The sequence below is a fragment of the Sardina pilchardus genome, chromosome 18 (genome assembly GCF_963854185.1).
Source record: "Sardina pilchardus chromosome 18, fSarPil1.1, whole genome shotgun sequence".
Taxonomy (NCBI): Eukaryota; Metazoa; Chordata; class Actinopteri; order Clupeiformes; family Clupeidae; genus Sardina; species Sardina pilchardus.
In genome coordinates this window covers 29,396,896-29,405,269 of record NC_085011.1, presented here as the reverse complement: position 1 = coordinate 29,405,269, position 8,374 = coordinate 29,396,896, and positions in this window count along the sequence as shown.

The following is an 8,374-nucleotide window of genomic DNA, read 5'->3' as shown; positions in this document are numbered from 1 at the left end:
CGGTGTGTTTGTGTGTGTGTGTGCGTGTGTGTGAGTGTGTGAGCGTGCACATGGAGTATGCCCACATTTTTTACATGTACTCTGACAGAGGGTGTGCGAGGTATCCAAAAAAAAAAAGAACAGAAAAACAGCAACAAGAAAGCCTTCCTCCGGGCAAGAATACATTTATGGAAGGCAGGGGATTGAAGGCGAGAGCGTCTTTGATCTTCTCATTTCTCTCCTCTTCTCCGTGTCTCTGAATGTTAATCATCACAAGCAAAGCGTAAAGAGCCTCTGGTCTCGTTCTCTTTGGATGAAGGCTGACAAACAAACACAGTCAGAGTGACACGGGCGCGCCGCATGCCAAGCAGGCGGAGACGGCTAGCAAACAGCAGCAGCCCATCACAATGCTGACCTTCTTCCGCCACCTGACAGCGTGGAGCTAAAGCTAGCGTAGCGATGACATATACCCGGGCATATTGCTGGGGGCCATAGCTCAACTCTAACCTGGCTGAAAAGGGCTCCTATGGCCCTCAGCGACGAAATGTCGGGCTTGACAGCCATTAGCGATGGACGTTGCTGAAAGTATTTTTGCTTGTGGGCTTTGTGTGAACTTCATGTCATGGATCTTTCTTGAGGTCAGTTTGTTGACATGTTGACATGCATGATAATGCATCTATGCAGTCAAACTGCAAATGGCATTTTGTTGATGTAGGTCAGGATTAGGGTTAAGATAACACCATTCAGGAAACAGAAAAAACACCCACATGACATGAACATTTAAGCACTTTGCTTATAGTGGGGTGTAAAAAAGGCCCTCTGGTCTTCCTCATCTTTTGGGATTCCTACTAGTTGAGAATTATTACAGATATCTAAGCATGCAGGAGGTATATTCAACAAAGCTTTGCCATTCATTTATAATAAGACGCCATATTTATAACAGTATATCTATATACACACTATGACAGAACAGCCAATAGCCAAGTGCTATTAAATGCTTTTACATTTGATTTCCCTCCTGCGTGCCTCAGATCTCTAACAGTTTTCGACACTGCGGCCATGCCATGTCATTTCCTCTTGACATAAAGTGCAGTCTATGGGCTGCACTCGGTAAAAACAAAACCACGTGGTTCATAGAACTACTCTGCTGGGCTAGACAACACAGCAAAAGCATTAAAGTTGACGGCAGCTGGATTGATTCAGTGCCCCTACAAATTACCAGCTGGCTCATAGAAATGAAAAATGACCTGAGTAGATGGCTGTATATTCAATGTTATTTTATAATTCACTTCAGTTATCCATGCATTTGTTTTCACACTGTTTGCACTGAGTTGTCTCAAACCGGAAGTGGCCACTGTGTTATATCAAGAATACCCACATCTGCTTATCTGATAATGCATTTGTCTTTGTGTCTGTCCAAGAATGTTTCATTATGAGTAATGGGTCTTCCCACTTAGTGACCCTTCTAACCTCCATGACTGTGATAGCAGTCAGTGTCAAACAATCGACCGGTCTTATTTGTTATTTTCTGAATATTTTTTTGCCGACTCAACTGATTCCAGCCTTTTGAAACCTGAGGTGTAACAGTTTTGCCTAAATGACAGTTCCCTTTCTCTGTTTGGGCCAAGACTAGCTAAATTTGCACCCCAAATATACACACTCCCGGAGCTAGTCATGGAATCCGATCTGGTTTTATTCATGCATAACTGAATAATATTTGTGAATTGAACGTTGCTGCCAGCAAATAGCTCAGTTTGCTTATTACGACCTGTCTGTCCTCAAAAGCGCTTGCCAACTCTGGCTGAGTGAGTAGCACAATATGCACATTCATAACTCCTCTCAAAGCAAAAAAAGACCCGTCTGACTGATGGTTTCAGTGAGCGGGGCTGTCGTGACACCACACCAGGACAGCGGAGAGGCCGCCATTCTGCTCAAACAAAACACAGGCAGCCAGTTGCGCCGGTAAATAGGACAGCCATCATCACAAGATAAAAAGACTACAAATCTTTCTTGCATTCGCGAGCGAGCGAGCCCACCATTGGCCTTGGTGTGTCTGGGGGAGTAGAGATGGAAGAGTAGATGGAGGGTGGAGAGAGAGAGAGGGAGGGAGAGAGAGAGAGAGAAAGAAAGAAAGAGGGAGAGAGGGAGAAGGAAAAAAACAGCAACAATGAAAGTGCAAACAGAATCCAGGCTTTATATAACTGTGCTTGCCCGCTGGCGATTGTGCAATGCGGTGCTGTCGTCTGGGCCTCTCTGGGCTGGGCTGGGCTGGGCTGGGCTGATGTAAACAGAGCCCCACAGTGCCTCTGCTGCAGCCGGAGTCTCCAACCATGTGCTTTGATGCAGCAGTTATGGGCAGATGCCCTACTTTCATAAATCAGCAGAGGGGGAAAGAGGGAGAGAGAGAGAGAGAGAGAGAGAGGAAGGAGCGAGGGAGGGGGAGAGAGAAAGAGGGAAAGAAGGAGAAGAGGGAGGGAGAGAGAAGCAAGGGAGAGAGAGAGGAATGAGGAAAGGGTGGGGGGCTGGCGTAAGTGAGCGAGGGAGAGCGGGAGGGGGGGAGGAGGAGAAGCTGAACAAGGCTTAAATTGATGTTCCCAACACAGCTGCAGGCATCAGCTGACTGGCCAGGCCTGGACGCGGCCCTGGACGGCCTCCTGATTTATCAGCTTAAACTGTGACCTTTCTGTTTCTGAGGGAACACACACACACACACGCACACACACACACACGCACACACACTCTCCCTTCCTTCTCTGTGCCTCTCTGTGAACCCTCCCCTTGATGCAAACACGTACACATACACACACACACACACACACACACACACGTATACATCAACCAACCCAACGACTTGCCTTTCGGTCCTTTTTCCAGACACAGACTCAGCCTTCACAGTCCCAAGTCTGAACCAAAGTTGAAAGCCGTGTGGTGCTGTGTGGTGAAACCTTCAGATTTTCCACAGACAGACGCATGGGCCCGTGTGAACGCGCACAGTAACTCGGTTACTCACTTGGTCATGGCCTGAATATCTGCAGACTAACCTAATAGCCCACAAGGGTTTTGCTTCATTCAGAAAGGCATAGGTCATTCCCCCCCCCCCCCCATCTGTTGCTTCATAGATTGCTAATGATCGTAATTATACGGGATGTGACCACGTGTTGGCTTGTCATTCGGGGGGAAAGGCTGTGTGTGTGTGTGTGGGGGGGGGGGGGATAAGTTGGAAGAGCTTCTCGACTGAGTCATTCAAAAGTTAAGTTGAAGCGAGGGCATGTTTTTTTTTTTTTTTAAGCGAGGGTGAGCGTGTAGAGGGAAGAGTGGCGTCTTCATCAGTATGCACAGACGGGTCTGGCCTCGCTGCGCCAAATTAAAAGTCTCACTCCGTCTCCCCGTCTCTGCAGGCTAAAGCATGAAACAGCACTCCATACCCAGCCGCGGAGCAACGGGGAGCATGCCAAATCGCACTTATACGCATGCAGTCATACACTCGCAATGTCCTTAGCAGGCTCGTCCGTATCGCAGATGGCTTTAAATCGAACCTCCCCAGTCAAGAATACGAAAACTGTTTTTGGTTGCCTTTTACAATCTTACATAAATATAAATAAATGTATATGTTGTAGAATCATCCATTGATTTTGGTCAGTGAAGAATGTTACATTCGTTATGATAGATACTTTTTGTAAATCACTTTCTGTGTTCTCTGTTGAGCATAGCTATGGAACAGGCCTGTTTGTCTTATGCCCTGAGAGCAACCTCTCTTTGCACAATAATTCACCTGGTTTCCTCTCCGCTCTCCGCTCTCCGCTGATGTCTCCATGTTGTGTTTGGAGAAGAGAAAAGGCTCTGGGGACCCCATCGCGCACTTTTACCTCACATGGAAAAGAGAGAGAGAGAAAGAGAGAGATAGAGAGAAAGAGAGAGAGCTCTGACTTTCTCAAGGGTCTGTTTGCCTCAGGGGCTCCCCTGCACTTAACCCGCTCCGACTGACGTCAATGGGCTATCACACGTTACGCTCCTCAGCCCAGTTCCACTGGGCAGACGCAGCACACGCCCACACGGCCCCTGTTTGCCTGGAACATCCTGCCCTCTCCAGGGAAATTGGCCATCGGCAGCAACAGCAGCAGACTCACAAAACCTCACGAAAATCCTCGAACATTGTGCTCTACCACAGCCACAGATGCAGCAGCCTTGTTTCTGTCCAGAGTGAAGAAAAACTCAGGGCGTTTTTTTTTGTTTTGTTTTTCCATTGCTCTTTGTGTGTGAGTGTGTGTGTGTGTGTGTGTGTGTGTGTGTGTGTGTGTGTAATTTAAGTGTTTGTCATAGGGGATTGGGCTGATGGATGAGATATTTGTGAAGAGTTTCGCGCTGGTCCGGCCGACTTTGGTCATCACTCTGGGGGAAATATCACTAATCAGCGCAGTCTTATCCCCATGTCCTCTCCGTCTTCCATGCCATTTAAACTGTGTCAGGTTAAACTAATCTTCACGCCGATCCCTCAGGGCTTTCAAACCCCACAATCACAAACCCCCATCAATCCAGACCGCAGGACGTGGATGAACCAAAAAGAGCAACCAAGTCCACAGTGTACTTTTCATCCGAAAATATGCAGGGTTGCTTTTGCAAATTGATGATCACTTGGTAACATTTAGAAAGAGAAATACGTTAAAAAAAAAAAGTAATCTATTGACTCTACGCCTGGTTCTGTTTATTTAGAGTTAGTCTATGGTCTCCTTCTTTGAAATCGTTAGCTTACTGCTGCCTTTTACATAAATCAGATTTTACTGGTTTGTTATTTCATTTGATGATGAAACATGCCGTGAAGAGGATGTAATTCATCATGTATGTTATGCCTGCACTGTGTGTCTGTAAAGCAGCCAAGCGCATGCAACACTGAACTGAATGTAAATCGATATATCAATTTTCATGTCAAAGCATCGTGAAGACAAACGAGAAAAATATGGGCAAGCAAATGGTATGTAATGGCGGTCATTATATCTATTAGTGCAGTTATCTGTGGCTCAGTGTAGATGACATGGTGCTATTAGGCTATAGACCCTGTATCATCATTGGCAGGATCGAGATGGAGTTCGGGGCGTGCATGAGATTTGCCTCCATGCCGGTGCAAATGAAGCCAAGGACAAGAAAGGACAGGAAAGCAATAGAAAGAAGCAAAGGCATTAAAAGGACAAGATGAGACTTTATGTGTGTGTGTGTGTGTGGGGGGGGGTGAGAGAGAGAGGGATAGAGAGAGGAGAAAGAAGAAAGAGACAGAAAGAGCAAGCCTAATGGAAGTCCTGTCCTTGTTATCAGTTGCCATCAGACCCCTCCACACACCCCCACCCCCCCCGCTATGCTCTCCCCAGACTAGTCCAGAACTATTCCTGTGAAAACTAGGGGAGTTGTTATTTCCCCCTAAATTTAGGTCACATTGAACGGGAACTTATGATGCTCTCGTGACTGTCTTCTTGTATTTTTTTTTAGCTCTCGGCGGACAACGCTGTGACTAAGTCACAATCATCAAGAGCTCACGACAACGCAAGATAAGTTTGAGGAGTCACTCAGCCGTTACAGGAGGGCGATCCAAACCACCTCGCCGCTTAGGTAACTTTAGCTCTCAGGTAGGCACGCAGGCTTTGTGTTCCCTGCCGTTCCCGAACGCCCGGTTCTCGTGATTAAAACAGGCCACGCTCAATTATCAAAGAGGACCCATTTCCATATTAGATGGCACAAGACGTGCTCGTGCAAATAAAACATCCAATTAGGGGCTAAACAATCAAAGGGGCGAAAAACACACGTCGTCGGGGGCTTGAATTATTCATGGACAAGAGTTGGAACACGGGGTTCGCATTTGAGATGCACTATGGCTGTCAAGACCTGTTCAGGGAAATGCCCTTGTTTGGTAACTTCTCACAGGCTGACAGACAGGAATGATAAATGATTGTTAGCAGTGACAAAGATGAGGATGAGGATGAGGGGTAGGGGTGGGGGCAATGTGGCTCCAGGGACGTTGTTGTTTGGAGAGGCGGTTTTGTTGTCGTCACCCCCGTGCTGAACGAATTATCCAGCAGACGGCATGTTAGCGCTAACACGCTAGCTACACTGGGAGGGGGCCCAGACAAAAACAGAACAGAATACATTAGAAAAATACTTTTTAAAGCCTTGTGTGTGTGTCTGTGTGTGTGTGTGTATCTGTATCTCTCTCTCTCTCTCTCGCTCTCTGTTGTGTTGTATTGTGCTGTCGTTGTGAGCTGTGGGCTCTTGGCACGATGACCCCGTTTGCGCGCCATCTTGACTGTGGGTTTCACCTTGCAGCGAGTATAAAAATAAACAGAGGGAGAATGTGGCACGGTGGTGTGACTGCAGAGTAGCTTCAGAGGAGAAGACCACAGACGCAGACACATCCACTCACATCAATGCACTTTCACACGTAAATGCACTGACACGTACACAGGAACACACACAAAACAAAAAAACACACACACACACACACTTACACGCAGGCTAAATTAATTTCTCTATCTAACCCCACCCTAACACTCACATACAGACATACCGACACACACATGCACACACACACATAGACACACATATGATTGTATCACTATCACACATGCACTTACACTTATAAAAACACTTACATTCATACATACATAGACACACACACACACACACACACACACAAACAGCCAGTACTTTCAGTTTTGTTGCTAGCTTATGAGAAGGAGACTTTCCCTTTAAATACCCATTAGCATGGCGACTGCATGGGGGGAGGTGGAGGGGGGAGTATTTTTCATGACTAATAAGTCATCGTGTTAGTCATCCGCCTCACTCTGTATGAGTGTGCGAGCGTGTGTGTGTGTGTGTGTGTGTGCGTGTGTGTGCGTGTGTGTGTGTGTGTGCGTGGGTGTTTATTTATGTGACCATGTGCGAATATAGGCCATGGGCTGCAGCGTTTGCGTGTCTACAGACCCTGTTGGTGTGTGTGTGTACAGAATGTGGTCGGGGAGATCCTGCAAGACTGTAGCCGTGGAGGGTGTGTCCGAGCCATTTTGCATGTGACGGTGCATGTCTGTCTGTGTGTGTGTGTGTGTGTGTGAGAGAGAGAGTGAGAATGCATGTGTGTGTGTGTGTGTGTGTGTGTGTGTGAGAGAGAGAGAGAGAGAGAAAGAGTGAGAGAATGCATGTGTGTGTGTGAGTGCAGTGTAAATCGATCTGGCTGCTCACTAGACTGAATGGAAAAGGGCCCAGGGGGCATCTTTCTGCATCAGCAGATGGGACTGCTCCTCTCCCCTACCCTCTCCTCTCTCCTCTCCTCTCCTCTCCTCTCCTCTCTTACCCTCTCCTCTCCTGTCCTCTCCTTTCCTTTCCTTTCCTTTCCTTTCCTTTCCTTTCCTCTCCTCTCCTCTCCTCTCCTCTCCTCTCCTCTCCTCTTCTCTCCTCTGCTCACCTCCACTGAGCATGCTCCAATCAGCTATGACTCGTTCCATGCTCCTACTTCCCCCTCTGGTTCTCTGAACTCTGAGAGCCCTGTGTCTGCTCAGGAATGGCGTGTGTGTGCGTGCGTGCGATTTGGGGGGCTTTGTGCTGACTGACTGCGGGCCGCCATCTGCCCTTCAGCGGCGAGTCATAAGGACAGAGCATGTGGAAGGGGGTGGACTGAGGGCAAGTGAGAAAGACAGACACAGTGAGAGAGTGAGAGAGACACACACACACACACAGACGGAGAGAGAAAGAAAGAAAAAGAGAGAGAGAGAGGGATGGAGATGTTTTCCATACAGGCATCTCAGTAACCAACACATTGGGCCTCGTGTTGGCGTGTGTGTTTGTATTTGTAACTGTGAATTGTGTGTGTGTGTGTGTGTGTGTGTGTGTGTGTGTGTGTGTGTGTGTGTGTGTGTGTGTGTGAGTGAGTGCCACAGCCACAGCTGCCACCATTCAGCATGAGAGGCACGCTGGTGCAGTATCTGAGGGGACTTTCCCCTCTCTGCTCACCACAGCCAGGACATTCCAGCACAGCGCTGCATAGCACCACACTTATCTGTGCTGTTCCACGCACAGCTCACACTGACTGTTTATGTGTGTATGTGTGTGTGTGTGTGTGTGTGTGTGTGTGTGTGTGTGTTGGTGTGGGGCCAGCTAGTGCATTCCCCTTGTTCTGTGTTTGCCTTAGATTTAACCATCCACAGGGAGAACAAAGCCGTTGCACGTCAACATATTCATGACCAGCCTTAGGGCACTTTTGGGTCGGGAGGGAGGGAGGGGGGTTGGGGTGGCGGTGGTTGGGCAGCTCTGGTGGATTCAGATAAACTGAATGACCTTGTGGAACTTGTGAAGGAATTTGTGTGCTAGACAGGGCTGTATGCCAAGTCACAATTTCCTTTTTTCCAGAAGAGGGGGG